This window comes from Aethalodelphis obliquidens, unplaced genomic scaffold (genome assembly GCF_003676395.1).
Source record: "Aethalodelphis obliquidens isolate GAN/ISIS:26980383/991018 unplaced genomic scaffold, ASM367639v1 scaffold4, whole genome shotgun sequence".
Taxonomy (NCBI): domain Eukaryota; kingdom Metazoa; phylum Chordata; class Mammalia; order Artiodactyla; family Delphinidae; genus Aethalodelphis; species Aethalodelphis obliquidens.
Genome location: NW_020837948.1, coordinates 17,080,916 through 17,103,521, shown reverse-complemented (window position 1 = coordinate 17,103,521; position 22,606 = coordinate 17,080,916). Strand labels below are relative to the sequence as shown.

Genomic DNA, 22,606 nt, shown 5'->3' with positions numbered 1-22,606 from the left:
GCTCCTATGTTGGGTGCATAAATATTTACAATTGTTATATCTTCTACTTGGATTGATCCCTTGATCATTATGTAGTGTCCTTCTTTGTCTCTTGTAGTAGTCTTTATTTTAAAGTCTATTTTGTCTGATATGAGAATTGCTATTCCAACTTTCTTTTGATTTCCATTTGCATGGAATATCTTTTTCCGTCCCCTCACTTTCAGTCTGTATGTGTCCCTAGGTCTGAAGTGGGTCTCTTGTAGACAGCCTATATACAGATCTTGTTTTTGTAACCATTCAGCCATTCTATGTCTTTTGGCGGGAGCATTTAATCCATTTGCATTTAAGGTAATTATTGAATGTATGTTCTTATTACCATTTTCTTAATTGTTTGGGGTTTGTTTTTGTAGGTCTTTTCCTTCTTTTGTGTTTCCCGTCTAGTGAAGTTCCTTTAGCATTTGTTGTAGAACTGGTTTGGTAGTGCTGAATTCTCTTAACTTTTGCTTGTCTGTAACGGTTTTAATTTCTCCATCGAATCTGAATGACATCCTTGCTGGGTAGAGTAATCTTGGTTGTAGGTTTTTCCCTCTCATCACTTTAAATATGTCCTGCTACTCCCTTCTGGCTTGCAGTGTTTCTGCTGAAAGATCAGCTGTTAACCTTATGGAGATTCCCTTTTATGTTATTTGTTGCTTTTCCCTTGCTGCTTTTAATGTTTTTCCTTGTATTTAATTTTTGATAGTTTGATTAATATGTGTCTTGGCATGTTTCTCTTTGGGTTTATCCTGCATGGTACCCTCAGCCCTTCCTGGACTTGACTGACTGTTTCCTTTAGGGACGTTTTCGACTATAATCTCTCCAGATATTTTCTCAGACCCTTTCTTTTTCTCTTCTTCTTCTGGGACCCCTATAATTAGAATGTTGGTGCATATAATGTTGTCACAGAGGTCTCTGAGACTGTTCTCAATTCTTTTCATTCTTTTTTCTTTATTCTGGCAGGCCGATTCTTAACCACTGTGCCACCAGGGAAGTCCAGGATTTTGGAATCTTGAAATTTAGAGTTATTTCCCCTAATTCCTAGCCCTAAAGAACATGTAATAAAATGTTTCTTAATTTCATCATCCAGTGCTAACTGCTGTTAACATTTTAGTGTATGTTCTTTCAGCTCATGCATGTGGGCATGTGCTTGCATACACAGACACACACACGCACATTTTAATGAGATCATATTATTTATTCTGCTTTGTAGCTTCTCTTTTTCGTTTAGAAATATATTATGGACTTTTTCCTATGTTAATAAACTTTTCTACCTCATCAGGTTTAATACAGAGTTTTAAAAATAATGTTTTTAGGATTGTACTATGATTAGCTTAATATCTCAGAGTCTTTTTATATGTAGGGTTTTAAAAAATCTTTATTTTAGATACATTTTTAAATGTTGACCTTAGTTTTTAAAAATGTTTTCTATATTTTAAGACACATTAGAAAATAAACTAATTATCTTCTGCATCTTGCATTTCATTATATTTTGGACCAACGCACACTTTGAGAACCATGGAGAATATCCATCTCCCTCTTTTAGAAGAGGCCAAGCATTCCTATATAGATGATACTTTTTAAAGACCCTAGAAAAAATCAATAGGACAATCAGTAATTTTTTTTCTTCCTTAGGAAAAAAAAGTGTTTCCACCCCATTCCATTGCCAAGAAGAGCCTTGTGACTTAGATTAATCTGCCTCCCTTTCTGTGATGTTTAGTCCACTGGTAAAACTCCCAGAGTCAACTTCAAAGAAAGTTGAGATCCATACCTATTTTGCTGTCTGTTTCTGAGTTTCTTCACCCCTTGTTTCGGAGTTTTCCAATCTGTTACTATAGAACTCAGTCCTGTCCCTTTTGTTGACAGGTTGCCAGGATACATCCTGGCAACAAAGGCTGGGGTTCCTGTTCCAGGCAGCCAGCCTCACATACTACATGAACTCTTGCAAGAGGGGATGTGAATCGTGGAGCTCCCAGCTAGTCTGCTCCTGTTTCCACCAGCTCCCTCACTGAGGGGTTCAGCAGGCCATGACAAAAGCCAAAATAGAAAGATGAAGAAAAAATGATACAAGGTGAGTCTCCCAGAAGGTGTTCTTTCTTGGTTGTCTGTCTCAAATCTTACCTTTCAACTAGCAATAATAATCTTGATCTCTTCCACTTCCTTCTCACCACTATGTAGTAATATTTCCTTGCTATAGAAAAGGAATCCAAAGAAAAGTAACCAATTCTTAAGTTAAAAAAAACCCTCAAATACTACTTAACAAATGAACAAATATTGTTTTACTTCATTGGATGATTCTGACAATAATTGAACTATGGATTAAATGTTTTAATGGCTAAAAGAATCAAATTCCATTTAAAGGGATGATTTTTAAAATTTTCTTAAGAAAAGTTGATAAAATATGTTTTTAACATAAATTCAGAATTATATGTTTATAAACCAGATTATCCATGAAAGAAAAGGGGTGATAAAGGCTATAGTTACTCAGTTGACTTGGTAGTTTTTTTTTAATTGAGATAAAATTCACATGGAGTGAAATATAACTGATCTTAAGTTTAAATTCAAGTTCCTAAAAAAATAATGAATTTGATATATATATACAACCATGTAAACCATCACCTTAATCAAGACATAGGACATTTCTATCACTCAGAAAGTTTCCTCACATCCCTTCCAGTCAGTCTCCCCTCCTTAGGCAACCACTGTTCTGATTTCTATTACTAGAGAATAATTTGGCCGTTCATGAATTCTATATGAGTAGAATCATACAGTATGTATTCTTGTATCTGACTTCATTGGCTCAGCAGAATGTTTTTGAGATTGTTCCTGTTGCTGTGTATATAAGTAGTTCAGTTCCTTTTATAGGTGAGTATTAATGCAGTATAGAATTATTCCACATCTGTTTATCTATTTTCCTATTGATTGATATTTGGTTTGTTTCCAGTTTGGGTCTCCTATAACTAAAGTTGATTTAAACATTCTTGCACAAGTCTTTTGGTGGACATATGTTTTCATTTATCTTGGGTTCAGACCTAGGACTAAAACTGATGGATGATAGGGTAGACATATGTTTATCTTTATAAGGAGCATGAAATGATATGTCATTGTGGTTATAATTTGCATTTCCTTCATGACTAATGAAGTTAAGCATTTTTACACAAGCTTGTTGGAGATTTGCATCTCTTTTTTGTTAAGTATCTATTCATATTTCTTGCCCGTTTTAAATGTGTTTTTATTTTTATATCATCTTTATTGATACATAATTCACATACAATAAAATGCACCCATTTTAAGTACACAATCTGATGAGTTTTGCAAGTGATTACATCCATTTTACCACCAATGATAAAATATAAGAATATGTCCATTAACTTTGTATTTCATTCTCTACCCACCTACCCACCAAGTAATCACTGATCTACTTTCTGTCACAGATTAGCTTTGCCTGTTTAGAATTTCATATAAATGAAATAATTCAGTATATTCTCTTTTGCATATGATTTCTTTTATTCAGTATAATATGTTTGAAAGAGATCTATGTCATTGTGTGTAATTTGTTCATTTTTATTGTGGAGTAATATTCTGTAGTATGAATGTGCCATAATTGGTTTATCCATTTACCTGTTAATGTGTATTTATGTTGTTTCCAGTTTTTCACTGTTAAGAGCTGTTATGAACATTTGTTTTATATTCTATTTGTGGACATATATTTTCATTTCTCTAGGATAATTATTTAGGGATAGAATGTCCATATCATTAGGTAGATATATATTTAACTTTATGAGAAATTACCAGATGGTTCTGCATAGTGGTTGTAATGTTTCACATGCCCACCAGGCATATATGGGAGTTTTGGTTTTTTCACATCCTAACACTTGGTATTGGTAATTTTAAAAATTTTATCCATTCTAGTGTGTGTACAGTGGTATCTCTGTGGTTTTATTTTGCATTTTCTTGACAAACAACAACTAATGATATATACTATTGTTTCATGAGCTTGTTGATATTTTATACGTTTTCTGTTGTGAATAATCTATTCAAAGCTTTTGCCCGAATTAGGCAACCCATATTGGGTTGCTTGCCATATATGTGTCAAATATATGTATTGAAAACATTTCTTCCCAATCTGTGGCTTATCTTTTAATTTTCTTAATGGTATTTTTTAAAGAGTAGAAGTTTCTAATTTATATGAAGTAAAATTTTAAATTCTTTTTCTTTTATGTTTAGTGCTTTTTGTGTTTTGTCTAAGAACTCTTTGAAAATATTGAGGTCATAAAGTATTTTCCTATACTTTCTTCTAGAAGCTTTATAGTTTTAATTTTTATATGTAGTTCTATGATCCACCTCGAGTTAATTTTTGTGTTTGGTGACAGTAGATGGTTGATATTCATTTTTCTGCTACATGAATCCAGTGGTTCCACCATCATTTGTTTAAAAGATTTTCCTCGCTCTATTGAATTGTCTTGGCATCTTTGTCAAAAAAGAATTGATCACATATGTGAATCAGCCATATTTCTGGACTCTATTCGGCTACATTAATCTATTTATTTGTCTTTATTGGCATCATTAATTTTTAATAAGCCAGCTCATCTTGGCTTGCATGCAATGAAACAAATATTCAAAAGAGATATACAAGTTGAGTCCTTCCATGACTGCTTGCCAGTGGAACCACGCACAAGAGTTTTAATAGGGTTGGGCATTCTGTCTTGTATGTTGTCCAAATCTTCACCTAGGCAGTAATCTGACTTTAAGCAATTCTGTAATAAGCAAAAGCCAAAAATATACAGTTATAAATTTAATCAAGAATGATAATCCCAGGAAAAGGGATGTATTTTTCAAACCCATTTACACAGAATGTAGCTTGAACTTAATTTTCATTCGTTCGATAATTTATTGAGTGTCTACTGTATTCCAGACACTGTTCTAGACAAGGAAAGTGGGAGGAAAATATTTCTTTGTTCATAATTTCTGTAAGGAAACAATACTTAATATAATCTCTACTCTATTGCCTGTTTAACAGTGTATGTCTCACAATTACAGAGAAAAGAAACCCTATGCCTGATAAAATAAGCATCAGATTAAAAGTTTTTATGCATTCCTATGAATTGACAGAAAATTATCAGCACTCAAATGTTTAATAAGGAAAAACATTTCCTCAGTCTTTCCAAGTTTGCTATCACCGTCATAAATATACATTTCTTTTGAGCCTGAGAATGTAAGCTATCATTTCTGTCAGTTGCATTTTCCAACTTGTTTTAGAAATTGAATCTTATATATTATTTCTAAGAGAACTTGGTTCACAAACTGGACCTTAATATGGCTGTTTCTTCTCTGGATCTATATAATTTAAATATATATTATTTTATTCTATTTTTTAAAATTTTTAAATTTAATTTAATTTTATTTTTATACAGCAGGTTCTTATTAGTCATCAATTTTATACACATCAGTGTATACATGTCAATTCCAATCACCCAATTCATCACTCCACCATCCCCACACCCCGTGGTTTTCCCCCCTTTGTGTCCATACGTTTGTTTTCTACATCTGTATCTCAACTTCTGCCCTGCAAACCGGTTTATCTGTACCTTTTTTCTAGGTTCCACACACATGTGTTAATATACGATATTTGTTTTTCTCTTTCTGACTTACTTCACTCTGTATGACCGTCTCTAGATACATCCACGTCTCAACAAATGACCCAATTTGGTTCCTTTTTATGGCTGAGTAATATTCCATTGTGTATATGTACCACAACTTCTTTATCCATTCGTCTGTTGATGGGCATTTTGGTAGCTTCCATGACCTGGCTATTGTAAATAGTGCTGCAATGAACATTGGGGTGCATGTGTCTTTTTGAATTATGGTTTTCTCTGGGTATATGCCCAGTAGTGGGATTGCTGGATCATATGGTAATTCTATTTTTAGTTTTTTAAGGAACCTCCATACTGTTCTCCATAGTGTCTGTATCAATTTACATTCCCACCAACAGTGCAAGAGGGTCCTCTTTTCTCCACACCCTCTCCAGCATTTGTTGTTTGTAGATTTTCTGATGATGCCCATTCTAGCTGGTGTGAGGTGATACCTCATTTAGTTTTAATTTTCATTTCTCTAATAATTACTGATGTTGGGCAGCTTTTCATGTGCTTCTTGGCCATCTGTATGTCTTCTTTGGAGAAATGTCTATTTAGGTCTGCTGCCCATTTTTGGATTGGATTGTTTGTTTCTTTAATATTGAGCTGCATGAGCTGTTTACATATTTTGGAGATTAATCCTTTGTCTGATGATTCGTTTGTAAATATTTTCTCCCATTCTGAGGGTTGTCTATTCGTCTTGTTTATGGTTTCCTTTGCTGTGCAAAAGCTTTGAAGTTTCATTAGGTCCCATTTGTTTATTTTTGTTTTTATTTCCATTACTCTAGGAGGTGGGTCAAAAAGGATCTTGCTGTGATTTATGTCATAGAGTGTTCTTCCTATGTTTTCCTCTAAGAGTTTTATAGTGTCCAGTCTTATATTTAGGTCTCGAATCCATTTTGAGTTTATTGTTGTGTATGGTATTAGGGAGTGTTCTAATTTTATTCTTTTACATGTAGCTGTCCAGTTTTCCCAGGACCACTTATTGAAGAGACTGTCTTTTCTCCCTTGTATATCCTTGCCTCCTTTGTCATAGATTAGTTGACCATAGGTGTGTGGGTTTATCTCTGGGCTTTCTATCTTGATCCATTGATCTATGTTTCTGTTTTTGTGCCAGTACTATATTGTCTTGATTACTGTGGCCTTGTAGTATACTCTGAAGTCAGGGAGTCTGATTCCTCCTGCTCCATTTTTTTCCCTCAAGACTGCTTTGGCTATTCGGAGTCTTTTGTGTCTTCATACAAATTTTAAGATTTTTTGTTCTAGTTCCGTAAAAAATGCCATTGGTAATTTGATAGGGATTGCATTGAATCTGTAGATTGCTTTGGGTAGTATAGTCATTTTCACAATATTGATTCTTCCAATCCAAGAAAATGGTATATCTCTCCATCTGTTTTTATCATCTTTAATTTCTTTCATCAGTGTCTTATAGTTTTCTGCATACAAGTCTTTTGTCTCCCTAGGTGGGTTTATTCCTACATTTTTTATTCATTTTGTTGTAATGGTAAATGGAAGTGTTTTCGTAATTTCTCTTTCAGATTTTTCATCATCAGTGTATAGGAATGCAAGAGATTTCTGTGCATTAATTTTGTATCCTGCAACTTTACCAACTTCATTGATTAGCTCTAGTAGTTTTCTGGTGGCATTTTTAGGATTCTCTATGTATAGTATCATGTCATCTGCAAACAGTGACAGTTTTACTTCTTCTTTTCCAATTTGTATTTCTTTTATTTCTTTTTCATCTCTGATTGCTGTGGCTCGGACTTCCAAAACTATGTTGAATAACAGTGGTAAAATTGGACATCCTTGTCTTGTTCCTGATCTTAGAGGAAATGCTTTCAGTTTTTCACCATTGAGAATGATGTTTGCTGTGGGTTTGTCATATATGGCCTTTATTATGTTGAGGTAGTTTCCCTCTATGCACACTTTCTAGAGAGTTTTTATCATAAGTGGGTGTTGAATTTTGTTGAAAGCTTTTTCTGCATCTATTGAGATGATCATGTGGTTTTCATTCTTCAATTTGTTAATATAGTGTATCACATTGATTGATTTGCGTATATTGAAGAATCGTTGCATCCCTGGGATAAATCCCACTTGATCATGCTGTATGATCCTTTTAATGTGCTGTTGGATTCTGTTTGCTAGTATTTTGTTGAGGATTTTTGCATCTATGTTCATCAGTGATATTGGTCTGTAATTTTCTCTTTTTGTAGTATCTTTGTCTGGTTTTGTATCAGGGTGATGGTGGCCTCATAGAATGAGTTTGGGAGTATTCCTTCCTCTGCAATTGTTTGGAAGAGTTTGAGAAGGATGGGTGTTAGCTCTTCTCTAAATGTTTGATAGAATTCACCTGTGAAGCCATCTGGTCCTGGATTTTTGTTTGTTGGAAGATTTTTAATCACAGTTTCAATTTCATTACTTGTGATTGGTCTGTTCATATTTTTCTATTTCTTCCTGGTTCAGTCTTGGAAGGTTATACCTTTCTAAGAATTTGTCCATTTCTTCCACGTTATCCATTTTATTGGCATAGAGTTGCTTGTGGTAGTCTCTTAGGATGCTTTGTATTTCTGTGGTGTCTGTTGTAACTTCTCCTTTTTCATTTCTAATTTTATTGATTTGAGTCCTCTCCCTTTTTTTCTTGTTGAGTCTGGCTAATGGTTTATCAATTTTGTTTATATTTTCAAAGACCAGCTTTTAGTTTTACTGAACTTTGCTATTGTTTTCTTTGTTTCTATTTCATTTATTTCTGCTCTGATCTTTATGATTTATTTCCTTCTGCTAACTTTGGGTTTTGTTTTTTCTTCTTTCTCTAGTTATTTTAGGTGTAAGGTTAGATTGTGTATTTGAGATTTTTATTGTTTCTTGAGGTAGGCTTATATAGCTATAAACTTCCGTCTTAGAATGCTTACACTGCGTCCCATAGGTTTTGGATCATCGTGTTTTCATTGTCATCTGTCTCTAGGTATTTTTTCATTTCCTCTTTGATTTCTTCAGTGGTCTCTTGGTTATTTAGTAACGTATTGTTTAGCCTTCATGTGTTTGTGTTTTTAATTTTTTTTTCCCTGTAATTTATTTCTAATCTCATAGCGTTGTGGTCAGAAAAGATGCTTGATATGATTTCAATTTTCTTAAATTTACTGAGGCTTGATTTGTGACCCAAGATGTGATCTATCCTGGAGAATGTTCCATGTGCATTTGAGAAGAAAGTGTAATCTGCTGTTTTTGGATGGAATGTCCTCTAAATATCAATTAAATCTATCTGGTCTATTGTGTCATTTAAAGCTTCTGTTTCCTTATTTATTTTCATTTTGGATGATCTGTCCATTGGTGTAAGTGAGGTGTTAAAGTCCCCCACTATTATTGTGTTACTGTCAATTTGCTCTTTTATAGCTGTTAGTAGTTGCCTTATGTATCGAGGTGTTCCTATGTTGGGTGCATATATATTTATAATTGTTATATCTTCTTCTTGGATTGATCCCTTGATCATTATATAGTGTCCTTCCTTGTCTCTTGTAACATTTTTTATTTTAAAGTCTAGTTTATTGGATATGAGTATTGCTACTCCAGCTTTCTTTTGATTTCCATTCACATGGAATATCTTTTTCCATCCCCTCACTTTCAGTCTGTATGTGTCCCTAGGTCTGAAGTGGGTCTCTTGTAGACAGCATATATATGGGTCTTGTTTTTGTATCCATTCAGCAAGACTGTGTCTTTTGGTTGGAGCATTTAATCCATTCACGTTTAAGGTATATTCCTATGACCATTTTCTTAATTGTTTTGGTTTTGTTTTTGTAGGTCCTTTTCTTCTCTTGTGTTTCCCAGTTAAGGAAGCTCCTTTAGCATTTGATGCAGAGCTGGTTTGGTGGTGCTAAATTCTCTTAGCTTTTGCTTGTCTGTAAAGCTTTTGATTTCTCCATCGAATCTGAATGAGATCCTTGCCGGGTAGAGTAATCCTGGTTGTAGGTTCTTCCCTTCCATCACTTTAAGTATATCATGGAACTCCCTTCTGGCTTGTAGAGTTTCTGCTGAGAAATCAGCTGTTAACCTTACAGGAGTTCCTTTGTATGTTATTTGTCATTTTTCCCTTGCTGCTTTCAATAATTTTTCTTTGTCTTTAATTTTTGCCAATTTGATTCCTATGTGTCTTTACATGTTTCTCCTTGGGTTTATCCTGTATGGGACTCTCTGTGCTTCCTGGACTTGGGTGGTTATTTCCTTTCCCATGTTAGGGAAGTTTTCAACTATAATCTCTCCAAATATTTTCTTGGGTCCTTTCTCTCTCTCTTCTCCTACTGGGACCCCTATAATACGAATGTTGTTGTGTTTAATGTTGTCCCAGAGGTCTCTTGGGCTGTCTTCATTCTTTTTTCTTTATTCTGTTCCACAGCAGTGAATTCCACCATTCTGTCTTCCAGGTCACTTATCTGTTCTTCTGCCTCAGTTATTCTGCTATTGATTCCTTCTAGTGTAGTTTTCATTTCAGTTATTGTATTTTTCATCTCTGTTTGTTCTTTAATTCTTCTAGGTCTTTGTTAAACATTTCTTGCATCTTCTCGATCTTTGGCTCCACTCTTTTTCCGAGGTCCTGGATCATCTTCACTATCATTATTCTGAATTCTTTTTCTGGAAGGTTGCCTATCTCCACTTCATTTAGTTGTTTTTCTGGGGCTTTATCTTGTTCCTTCATCTGGTATATAGCCCTCTGCCATTTCATCTTGCCTATCTTTCTGTGAATGTAGTTTTTCATCCACAGGCGGCAGGATTGTAGTTCTTCTTGCTTCTGCTGTCTGCCCTCTGGTGGATGAGGCTATCTAAGAGGCTTATGTAGATTTTCTGATCAGTATTATTATTTTAAGTAATTTCCCCAAACTCTCTGGTGAATGAAACATTTTCAGGCATATATGCAATTCAAGAAATAAGTTGTGAGTGGTGAAGAATGTGAATGATTCCAGAGCACCCTTCCTGAGGCAGCAGTGGAGATTCCCATGGAGTCTTAAAAACATAGAGAAAGCTTTTCTAAATAGTACAGTATACAAGTACAGCAGGAGGCACACACAGTGTTGGGGGCAACAGGAAAGGAAAATGTAAAGGAGGCAAGTTGCTAACAGTTCAAAAGTGATGACAAACTGCAAATAGAATTTCCACAGTGCAGTGCAACCAAACATTTATTTCAGAGAAGCCTCTAAGAGGAGGCTAATGGAGTTCTCTGCAAACAAAATTTAGTAGGATTCTGGTTGCGCTGAGTGCTATTTTGTAGATTCACATTGATTAATAATTGGATGTTTCACTGTTAAAATAAAATGGAGTCTCATTTGTATGCTCTAATTCAGGGGTTAGGAAACTTTTCCTGTAAATGGCCACGTAGTAAATAATTTAGCCCCCATAGACAAAAGCAGTCAAGACAAATACATAAATGAACAAGCATGGCTCTGTTCCAGTAAAACCTGATTTACAAAAAGAGGTGGGCGGCTGGCCAGGTTTGACCAGTGAGCCCTAGTTTGTTGACACTTGTTCTAATCTTCAAGGAATTCTGATAAAATATCTTCCAAAATTATACATTGACATTTAAAGAACTGTGGCCTTGAAACTGTTCTTCCTCAGAGTGCCCAGTACTTTGGGGGGCTCTCTTCAGAAGAAATATGACTTCAAAGGAGAATTAAACTTTGAAAGTAATATGTATTCAAAATGCATGTGGTCAAGAAAGACAATATATGAATAAGCTCAGCTCAGGAAAGCCTAACTCTGTGTTTTTCCTTCAGTTTTCTACCTAGTCATACAGCACCCGATACATGTGTCTACCTAATCATAAGGCTACCTCTGGTGTGCTTGTCTAGCTCTGTTCTTGGGGGGAGCTCTATGCCATAGATGCCCGTTGCTCATTACTTGATGAGCAGCCTTTACCATAAGGTCCAGGGCTTGGTCCAAGCCAATGACTGGATTCTCTTTTCTCTTAAATTTGGTAAATAGACAGTCTTCCTTCAGTATCCTTGGGCGTTTGGATCCAGGACCTCCTGTGGGAACCAAAATTCATGGATGCTCAAGTCCCTTATACAAAATGGTGTAATATTTGCATATGGCCTATGCATATCCTCCAGTATACTTTTAAATCCTCTCTAGATTACTTGTAATACCTAATACAAAGTAAATGCTATGTAAATAGTTGTAAATACAATGTAAATAATATGTAAATAGTTCCCAGTGTATGGCAAATTCAAGTTTTTTTTTTTTTAACTTTCTGGACATTTAAAAAATATTTTTGATCTGATGTTGGTTGATTCTGCAGATGCAAAACCCACAGATATGAGTGACTGACTGTAGTTATGCTCCTAAATCTAGAATGATAATCCCTTTTTGAAAAATTATTGTAATATAGTTTATTTACAATGTTGTGTTAGTTTCAAGTGTACAGCAAAGTGATTCAGTTATACATATATTCATTCTTTTTCAAATTCTTTACCCATATAGGTTATTACAAAATATTGGGTAGAGTTCCCTGTGCTATACAGTAGGTCCTTGTTGGTTATCTATTTTATATATAGTAGGTGTATATGTTAATCCCAAGCTCCTAGTTTATTCCTCACCCCACCCCAGCGTTTCCCCTTTGGTAACCGTGACTTTGTTTTCGAAATCTGTTAATCTGTTTCTGTTTTATAAATGAGTGCATTTGTATCATTTTTAAAAATTAGATTCCACATATGAGTGATATATTTGTCTTTCTCTGTCTGACATACTTCACTTAGTATGATAGTCACTAGGTCCATCCATGTTGCTGCAAATGGCATTGTTTCATTCTTTTATATGTCTGAGTAATATTCCGTTGTATATATGTACCACATTCGCTTTATCCATTCATCTTTCAATAGTCATTTAGGTTGCTTGCATGTCTTGACTATTGTAAATAGTGCTGCTATGAACATTGGGGTACATGTATCTTTTCAAAGCATGGTTTTCTCCAGATGTGTGCCCAGGGTTGGGATTGCTGTATCATATGGTAACTCTATTTTTAGTTTTTTAAGGAACCTGCATACTGTTCTCTATAGTGGTTGTACCAGTTTACATTCCCACCAATGGTGTAGGTGGGGTCCCTTTTCTCCACACCCTCTCCAGCATTTATTGTTTGTAGACTATTTGATGATGGCCATTCTGACCAGGGTGAGGTGGTACCTCGATGTAGTTTTGATTTGCATTTCTCTGATAATTAGTGATGTTGAGCATCTTTTCATGTGATTTTTGACCATCGTATGTCTTCTTTGGAGAAATGTCTATTTAGATCTTCTGCCCATTTTTTGATTGGGTTGTTTGTTTTTTTGATATTGAGCTGCATGAGCTGTTTGTCTATTTTGGTGATTAAACCCTTTCACTCACTTCGTTTGCAAATATTTTCTCCCATTCTGTTGGTTGTCTTTTCATTTTGTTTATTATTTCCTTTGCTGTGCAAAAGCTTTTAATTTCATTAGGTCCCATTTGTTTATTTTTGTTTTAATTTTCATTACTCTAGAAGGTGGATCCAAAAAGATATTGCTGCAGATTACTAATCCCTTGAGTTAACATTGTTAGGAATATTAAACAAGGGTCAGATGGTCAGATATTCCTAAGACTTGAGAAAATACCACAAAACTAGCTTTGAATCCTTTTTCCAAAAGTCCTTTTCTGTTTTTATTCATCTATTTAATTAATGAGCTTGATTCTTGTTTAAAAATTTAGGTTAAAATTAAACTAATCTTACTCAGCTCATTCAACATTCAACATATTTTGTCAGTGCCTACAAAGTGCCTGGCACTGGACTAGGTGCTGGGCATCTAACTATGTAGAGAGCAAATGAGCCCCTAATGTTCATGGAGGTTACATCCAAGTGAAGGAAAAGAATACTACACAAGTAAACAAACAAGGTAAAAACATGCTGTAAGAGCTGTGAAGGAAATAAACAGCATTGTCATAACTGTGCACATAACTGTGATAGTGGTGGTGGCAGTGGTACATGTGTGCATGTGTTCACACACATGTTTCTGTATGTTGCATGTGTATGTGTGTGTTTCTGTGTTTTAGGAAGAAACAAAGAAATTACTTGAGAAAGAGTAGTCAGGAAGGGTCTGTCTGTTTGAGTCAATGATATTTTAACAGAGATCTGGAAAATGAAATGAGAAAGCTATGCAAAGACGGGGAAGATTCTAGGCAGTGGCAAGAGCATGTGCAAAGCTCCTTTTCACTCTCTCCCCTAACCTACCCCAGAGTGAGAACGAGTTCGGTTTATTTGAGGAACCAAAAGGTGAACATGGATGAAGCACAGTACAGGTGGGAGAGAGTAAATGGAGACCAAAGCAGAGGCTTAGGGACACACCAGTTTACAGAAGTTCAAGAGTTTGGATTTTATTTTGAGAATAGTGCAACAACCACGGAACATTTAGTCAGGGGAGGTATAGGATTTGTTTTATAACTTAAGTAGGTGAATATGACTGCTCTGAAAAAAAGAAAGATTAGGCAGTGGGAGTGGTTATCCACCCATTATGCCTGAAACAGCATGTGGATGGTGAGGCACCCCCATTCACCTGCGTGGCAGTACACTTAGGAGGGCAGGCAAAACATCACAAGAAGTTTTCCAACATCACTGGAAGAATGGAGACAGGTGTGAAAGAATATGGGAAAGGAGAGGCATTAAGATGCAAAAAGCAAAAAAGACAGGAGAGGAGAAAGTGAGCAGAAAGAAAATACAAGAAGATGACTAGGGTAAAATAAAATGTTTACTTTTCTGTGAAATCATTCAAATACACTTATACAGGGATAAAAAATACTAAATCCTTTTTTTAGACTGTCTACTAGTCCCTTTTACCTTTTCTCTTGCTCTCCTCTCCCAACCCCACATCTCCCATGCAAGCCCACAAGAAGATCAAGAACTTAGTTGGAGAGCTGGGGCAAAGGAAGGCATCCTCATGATCATCTCACCTGCCTTCACTATCAGTATGACTTCTCCCAAGTCGAAAGATGTGGTCAAAGTTTATTTTAGTAAAATTACCGTGAAATGAACAAAGAACAAAGTGAAAAATATTGAGGATTGGAGATAGAAGAAATACACGGTTGGAGAAAGACTCAGAATTCAATGTTTAGCCAACAATTGTCCTTATTAGTACCATCTGACCTAGTTACAATCCAGCATATCATTACCAAATACATGCTAAATGGACTGGAATCTTGGCATGGATTCGCTGCCAAATGAAGATTTTGACAATGATTATCAGTCTGTTCTCTTGTCCTAGAAGGAATTTGGAGAGAAATGTATAGAGGGGTGTGTGTGTGTGTGTGCGCGCAACTAGCAGCAGAGTGCTCACCAAAGTGATAATAAATATAACTAATAAGATTCCAGCCTCTCGCCAAGTGTATATATTCATTGAAAGGATGGAAATACATACAGTTTGTGAAAAATTATTTATATTGTGGCTCTTTTTAAAATCAGAAATGTGTAGTAAGTAATTAGTTTTCATATTATTTGAATCACTTCAAGGCATTTTCTCTCAAAAATACCAAATGATTGTGCAATATTAAAATAAGATAAATCTTGGATTGCTTTATCTGTTCAGTTCCAAGTGAACCATATTATATATGAAACACATAACATTTCAATCAACAAAAATTAAAATCACATTTTCCTCTTCAGTTAGCCTATTTCCTATGTCAAATACCATGTCAAGTGGAGTTTAATTATTTTAACTATTGGGGTGGTTATGGGTAACAAGAAGTTTCCAAATAAACTTTTCAACAGAGACTCTCAGGAAATGCTTACTGATAAGCAGCACAGGAACACTATTCTAGCTGTAATTACTGAAATGGACACTATCCATTGTGTGACTAAATAAAATAGGTTAGGTTGTGATTCACCAACAATCTAATAACATATAGAGTAACTGAATCTATTTCAATCTTAATTTTGTAACTGGAATTTTATAATTAATCAAGAGAGAAAAATTTGTAGCCTAAAATTGTGTCATCCTTCCATATGATATTTACAAGACAGATTTAAAATCTATACATTTTCAAATAGTGATTTCATAATGTCTTAAGATAGTTCAGCTTATTCTATTTCTCCCATATAATTGTGGTATTATAAGATTCTGGTATTCAAAATATCAGAAAACTAGAAAAACTATGAACAAATAGTTACAACACTTAAATGGAAGCTTCAGAAGACAACTGTGAGAAAAGAACAGTGAACAGAAAAAGTGAAAACAAGAAATTTATAAAGCCCACTGAAAGTAAATGCAGACTTACTAAATGCATCTCATCTATGCCTTCCCACCCTGGGATCCAGAATAATGAAATAATTCTCAAGACAGAGAGAAAGGAAAAGCCTTTTTAGTCACCTAGGAGTTAATTGCCATATATGTCTTTTAGTGGAGTAGCCTTTGCAAATGGGACTTCTGGGCCTAAAAGGACAGTAAAGGTAAAGGAGGAGAATGAAAGGAAGAGGGTGCTCACAATGACTCTTGTTGGTGTCCCATGGACCTTGGCTGATGGCATTCTCTGAAAAGTTCACCTGGAGGCTAGGATAACCACAAACCTTTACAGAAAAACTACAAAGGAAAAGAGCTCTGCTAGACCCTAGGATTGGTCCATCTGTCCTATATGAAGATAGTAGAATCACATAATTCAAATAATGCCATAGTAATAGTACAGTAGTTGCATCCATGAAGGAAAGGCCAAGACCATCACTGAAGCATTGGTATTATTGAGAATCTGATTGCTTCTTTTCAAAAAACATTTCTTACTTTGATAAAAAGATATGCCTCTTGGGGCTTCCCTGGTGGCGCAGTGGTTGAGAGTCCGCCTTCTGATGCAGGGGATGTGGGTTCGTGCCCCGGTCCAGGAGGATCCCACATGCTGCGGAGCGGCTGGGCCTGTGAGCCATGGCCGCTGGGCCTGCGCGTCCGGAGCCTGTGCTCCGCAACGGGAGAGGCCACGGCAGTGAGAGGCCCGCGTACCAAAAAAAAAAAAAAAAAAGATATGCCTCTCTTTCTTTAAGTGACTAAAGTAGGATTCTTTTTATTTGTAGTGACACACAATCCTAACAGATACATACGTGAAGTAAACGTACTATAATAGCCTATTAACTCATAGATGGAAGGGTTGGATTATTTGGAAATATCTCTAATGGTGGTCGTGGTAATGGGAACTCAAAAATTATGTCCAAAATATCTGTTCCAGGCTCCACTGCCAGAGGCAGCATTCTGGGCTGAATGAATTATTAAATAAATCCAGCTCCAGCCAGGCCTTCTTAGTGGACTCAAGTGTACTTAGGGCATTTATTATAAGGATACTTGTGCATGGAAACACAGGAGAATCAAACAGCCAGGCCTCAGGAAGCTCAAGAACTACCTGTTCCAGGGGAATTCCTAGCCAAAGAGTTGAGTGGACTCTGTTCTCCAGACCAAACACCAAAATAATGAATAGGTAATTTTTATGAAAGCTTCAGAATTCTAGAGGGAAATCAAAGGAATTTTCAACCAAGTTCTTTTTATTTCTGCTGATTATTCAGTGTTAGTAATCAGGTATTATCCCTATTGGCTTTTCAGCTCTATACTCATTAGGTCTCTTTCTTGAATTGTTTCAAAAGCCTGCATAGAACTAGAGACCCGACCCTGCTTTCCTTTTTAGGAGAGGTGAAGAAAGAGCCCTATCCACAATCTAGCTCTGCAAGCCTGACCTGGTCACTGCTTTTCCACCTGTGAGGTGGCCCACTTCCTCTTTTATATTTGACATTACAGACATTAGTAACATCTGAATATAATTTCTCATTTCTTATTTGGAACATTGTGACAAGCTTTTTCCATTTTCTAATAGAATTATCACAAATCTCCAGGAGTGCAGATATTCTCTAGAAATAGTGCAAGATCTAAAGACTAAAGAACATTGTATGTCTTCTGCACCCAGGCAGTAGTGACAGCCCCTCATGGTTGCTCACCTGAGTGTTCCAACATTGGCCTGTTCCCATGCTCTACCCTGTTTCACCCACAGTCACTCCATCTCCTTCTATTCTACTTTTTTTTCTAATTTTTAAAAATTGAAGTGTAGTTGATTTACAATGTTGTGTTAGTTTCAGGTGTACAGCAAGGTGATGTGTGTGTGTGTGTGTGTGTGTGTGTGTGTATATATATGTATATATATATACACACACACACACACACACACACACACACATATATATATATATATACACACACACAAGTATATATATTCTTTTTCAGATACTTTTCCATTAGGTTATTAGAAGATATTGAATATAGTTCTCTGTGCTATGCAGTAGGTCCTTATTGTTTATCTATTTTATATACAGTAGTTTATATCTGTTAATCCCAAACTCCTAATTTATCCACCATCTCCCTCCCCAGCTTTCCCCTTTGGTAACCATAAGTTTGTTTTCTATGTCTGTGGGTCTATTTCTGTTTTGTAAATAAGTTCATTTGTATCATTTTTTTGTAGAATCCACATGCAAGTTATATCATATGATATTTGTCTTTGTCTGACTTACTTCACTTAGTATGATAATCTCTAGGTCCATCAGTGTTGCTGCAAATGGCATTATTTCATTCTTTTTATGGCTGAGTAATATTCCATTGTATATATATTCCACATCTCCTTTTTTATTTTATTTTATTTTATTTTTTATTAATTTTTATTGGAGTATGGTTGCTTTACAATGTTGTGTTAGTCTCCACTACACAACAAAATGAATCAGCCATACACATACAGATATCCCCTCCCTTTTGGACTTCCCTCCTGTTTAGGTTACCACAGTGCATTAGGTAGAGTTCCCTGTGCTACACAGTATGTTCCCATCAGTTGCCTGTTTTATACATAGTATCAATAATGTATATGTGTCAATCCCAGTCTCCCAATTCCTCCCACCCCACCTCTTTCCCCCTTGGTATCCATACAGTTGTTCTCTATGTCTTTGTCTCTGTTTCTGCTTTGCAAATAAAATCATCTGTACCATTTTTCTAGATTCTACATATATGCATTATTATACATTATTAGCTTTTCTCTTTCTGACGTACTTCACTCTGTATGACACTCTCTAGGTCCATCCACGTCTCTACAAATGACCCAATTTTTTTCTTTTTATGGCTGAGTAATATTCCATTGTATATATGTACCACATCTTCTTTATCCATTCATCTGTGGACATTTAGGTTGCTTCCATGTCTGGCTATTGTAAATAATGCTGCTATGATCACTGGGGTACACATATCTTTTCAAATTAGAGTTTTCTCCAGGTATATGCTCAGGAGTGGTATTGCAGGATCCTATGGTAACTCTATTTTTATTTTTTTAGAGAACCTCCATACTGTTCTCCACAGTGGCTGCACCAATATACATTCCCACCAATGGTGTAGGAGGGTTCCCTTTTCTCCACACCCTCTTTAGCATTTATTATTTGTGCTCTTTTTGATGATGGCCATTCTTATTTGTGTGAGGTGATACCTCATTGTAGTTTTGAATTGCATTCCTCTAATAATTTGTGATGCTGAGCATCTTTTCATGTGCCTTTTGGCCATCTGTGTATGTCTTCTTTGGAGAAATATTTAGCTCTTCTACATAGTCTGTCTTCTTCTTAGGCATAATTTATTTGTTGTGATGTTTCATGCTGCTGTTCTTCAGCTTCACAACTCTTTCTCAGTGTCCTTTCTGCTTTAGCAACCGTTGCTGTTATCTTTTTCAAGAGAGGAATTGTGATTGAACCAGTTCATCTGTTCATGTCATAGACTACTGGTGAGCATATGATGGATAGCCCTTGTCCAATGCCCAAGTTCTGACACAATCAGCTTGGGTTGGGGATCAGGAGTTGAATAATATGCTACAGAACATGACCACCCAGGGCCACCTATCGGCTGAGGGGGTGGGGCAGATTTCCTTAGCAGGGGCTGAGTATGACAAGCACCATAATTATAATATTTCATACTGCTTTGATCTGATAATTTAAAAAAATGTACTCATATTTCCCATAACTTTTTAGTATTTTTTTTTCCTTTTCAGGACTACAGGTCGGATTGTCTTTTAATGAAATATGAATAAAATGTTATTTGAATTAGCTGCAGAATGAAAATTTTGGAATTCATCAGAATATTTTTTAAAAGGAAGAATAATTTTAAAAATCTATAGTTAGTCTTCTAATTACATTTTTCAGCTTGCAGGATTATTTATGAAAATATGGGGCAGAAGACCTATTAGAACCATATAATAACAATTATGATATCATACCACCTACCAGACAGTGTGCTAATTATTTTATCTTTTAATCCTCATAATAACTCTGCAAGGTATTATCATCCTACCAAACATAAGGTGAAATTGAGGCACAGAGAGGTTACATATCCCAAGATTCTGTAGCTGATAGACATTTTGGAGCAAGTGTTTAAAACAGACCTGAGTTTATTGCAAAAGTATTTTAAAGTGGAGATTAACAGAGTATTACTGGGTTCTGGGTGTAAGCTACTTTTTCTGCTTTTACTTAGCAAATTAGACTGTACCAATGTATTTGAGAGGTTGCTTGAACTTGGACTCTATTTCCCAGACGTGTTAGTGAAATCTTGATTAAGATTTTAATGACCTGAGCCCATGACACACAGAAAGAGGCATGGGAATTGATTTAGCATCCAAAGGGAAGATGCTGTTGTAAATAAACTCTTTCATTCTTGAAGTGCTGTCTAAATGCAGCAAAATTCTACAGCAGAAGTTCACTTTCTAGTCCAGAAGTATTTGTCAAGATTTTTAGCAAAAATGTTTAGACATATGTCAGCTACTACTAGTAACATAAGATGGAACATGGAGCTAACTGCCTGAAGCAACATTAAACAGAATTTCAGAATTGGAAGGAGCATACAAGTCTGGCTCTGTGTAGTATACATAGTCTCAAGAAGTTAGGTACAAATTGCATTTAATAAACCAGAGGGATCTATTTTCCTACTAAAAGTTTACTTGCAGAGTAAAGTCTGCAATGGATCCTTTTAGGAAACCAAAGAACTTCCTTTGCCTGGTCTTTAGATGTTAAATGTTGATGTTCTCCAGATTTCCTCACTCATGATCTTTTTTCAGTTGTATGTTATATATAAGAAACTCTATAAAAGTTCCCCATTTCCTATAGGGAAATCAAAATTCTTGCGATTCGTTATAAGGCTTTTCATAATTTGTTCCCAGTATACCTTCTCAATTACTTATATAAATTATTCATCATTCTTTTCCCTTTCTCACTTTACCCACTACCCACCTTACTGCCCATCTACACACACACACACACAAAACCACTCACATCCATCTACAAACTCATATATACACATCCATATACATACACACTCACACTCTTCCACTCACACCTATTCACACCCCCCCAATCACTGACACCCATGTACATATACACATTCACTTCCATCCATACACATACCACATCTAACAATTCACACCTCTATCCATACACTCATATCACACCCATCCACTCACAGTCATGTACATACCCACACCTAACCACTCACCATCTACACACTCACATATACATACGCTTACACTCGTACACATACATTCATATATATACCTATAATCTCACCCATCTGCCTTCCCATTTGCTCAAAGTAATCCTTATGTCAAAGTGGCATATTCTGATTCCTACAATTTTAAATAGGAAATGACTCTACAAAATGGAAATGTGTTTTCAGCTCAGCCTCGAAACTGGAAGTAACCTTTTCCACCCAGGAAGGGTTTAAACATCCACCTCCAATTGTTAGAGAAGGCTGACTGAGGTCCTGAGGGCAGAGTCAAAAGGAGAGAAGGAAAATATTATGCATGCAGCACTTTGACAAGAAATATAGTCAGTTAACCAAGAGCAGAGTGTATTAAAGTCAAGTTTCTGAAGATAACAGTTAATAAAGGCTTTACCAGTTGCAAATATGCAGATACAGAAACAAAGAATACAGTCAAAGAGGACAGGGGAGAGCAAGCTTGAAGTGTGTACGGGAAAGACACATAGACCACACAGAGGAGAATGCAAAATCTGAAGGATTATTTTTTCAGTCACACTGGTTGAGGATTCTCACAAGAGCTGAAGAGAGATACTGGAACCCATTCTATAATGTTATGTGAATATTTATGTTTTCGTTACTGTAGAGTAAATTGAATTATAATTCTCATTGTAGAGGGCTGACTGGGGCTTCTCAGCAAGGCCTCTGGGATGGAGTCACCCTGGCAGGGTTTCCAGTGGAGACTAGAGCTGGGTGACCCTGAGCTGAGTATTAAGATTCTGGGTCACAGGGGGACCAAAAGTAGTTGAGCAACATTTTTGCAGAAGGCTCCATTCACAATGCTGATCTCTTTCTTTTGGGGTGTTTTAGTCTTCTATTACTGCCTTAGCAAAATACCATAAAATAAGCAGCTTAAAAGAACCCCAATCCATTATCTTATCATTCTATGTCAGAAGTCCAACACGGGTATCCTGGGGTAAAATCAAGGTGTCAGCAGACTGTGTCCCTTTTTGAAGACCCTGTGTTTGTTTCCTTGTCCTTCCCAGCTTCTAGAGCCACCCCCATTGCTTGCACACAGCCTCTTCCCTCCACTTCTTTTAAAGTCAGCAATGGCTACTTGAATCCCTTTTTCCTTCAGTTGTCCCATCTCTTTCACTAGATGGGGGAAAGGTTCTCTACTTTTGAGAACTCATGTGATTAGATTGGGCCCGTCACTTCTCATCCTGCTTTCTCCAGAATATAACGGAGTTGAAATATAAGACACACTTTTCTAGTGGTAAGCTGGTCTGTGTCTTCAGAGCAAATTAGCAGTGAGGTCAACCACAGGATGCCACATTCTTCACTCCCTTGCAGATGGTACCTTGTCCTTCATGTGTTGGGTTGTCCTTCTAGACTTAAAGTGGAGACAGACAGACAATGGGAACAATGAAACAAAGAGAAAGAGAGCACAGGCAGTGGGAG

General features: G+C 36.1%; 1 protein-coding gene across 8 annotated transcripts in view; it reads left to right on the top strand.

The window, feature by feature from the left end:
* The first annotated feature begins 919 nt into the window (after positions 1-919).
* ZNF474 (zinc finger protein 474) overlaps positions 920-22,606 on the top strand; it is a 127,425-nt gene continuing 105,738 nt past the window's right edge. For all 8 annotated transcript variants that reach the window (XR_003431229.1, XR_003431223.1, XR_003431230.1 and 5 more), the window contains exon 1: positions 920-2,086. The gene's annotated coding sequence lies outside the window, so the exon portion shown is untranslated. The remainder of the gene's footprint in view (positions 2,087-22,606) is intronic.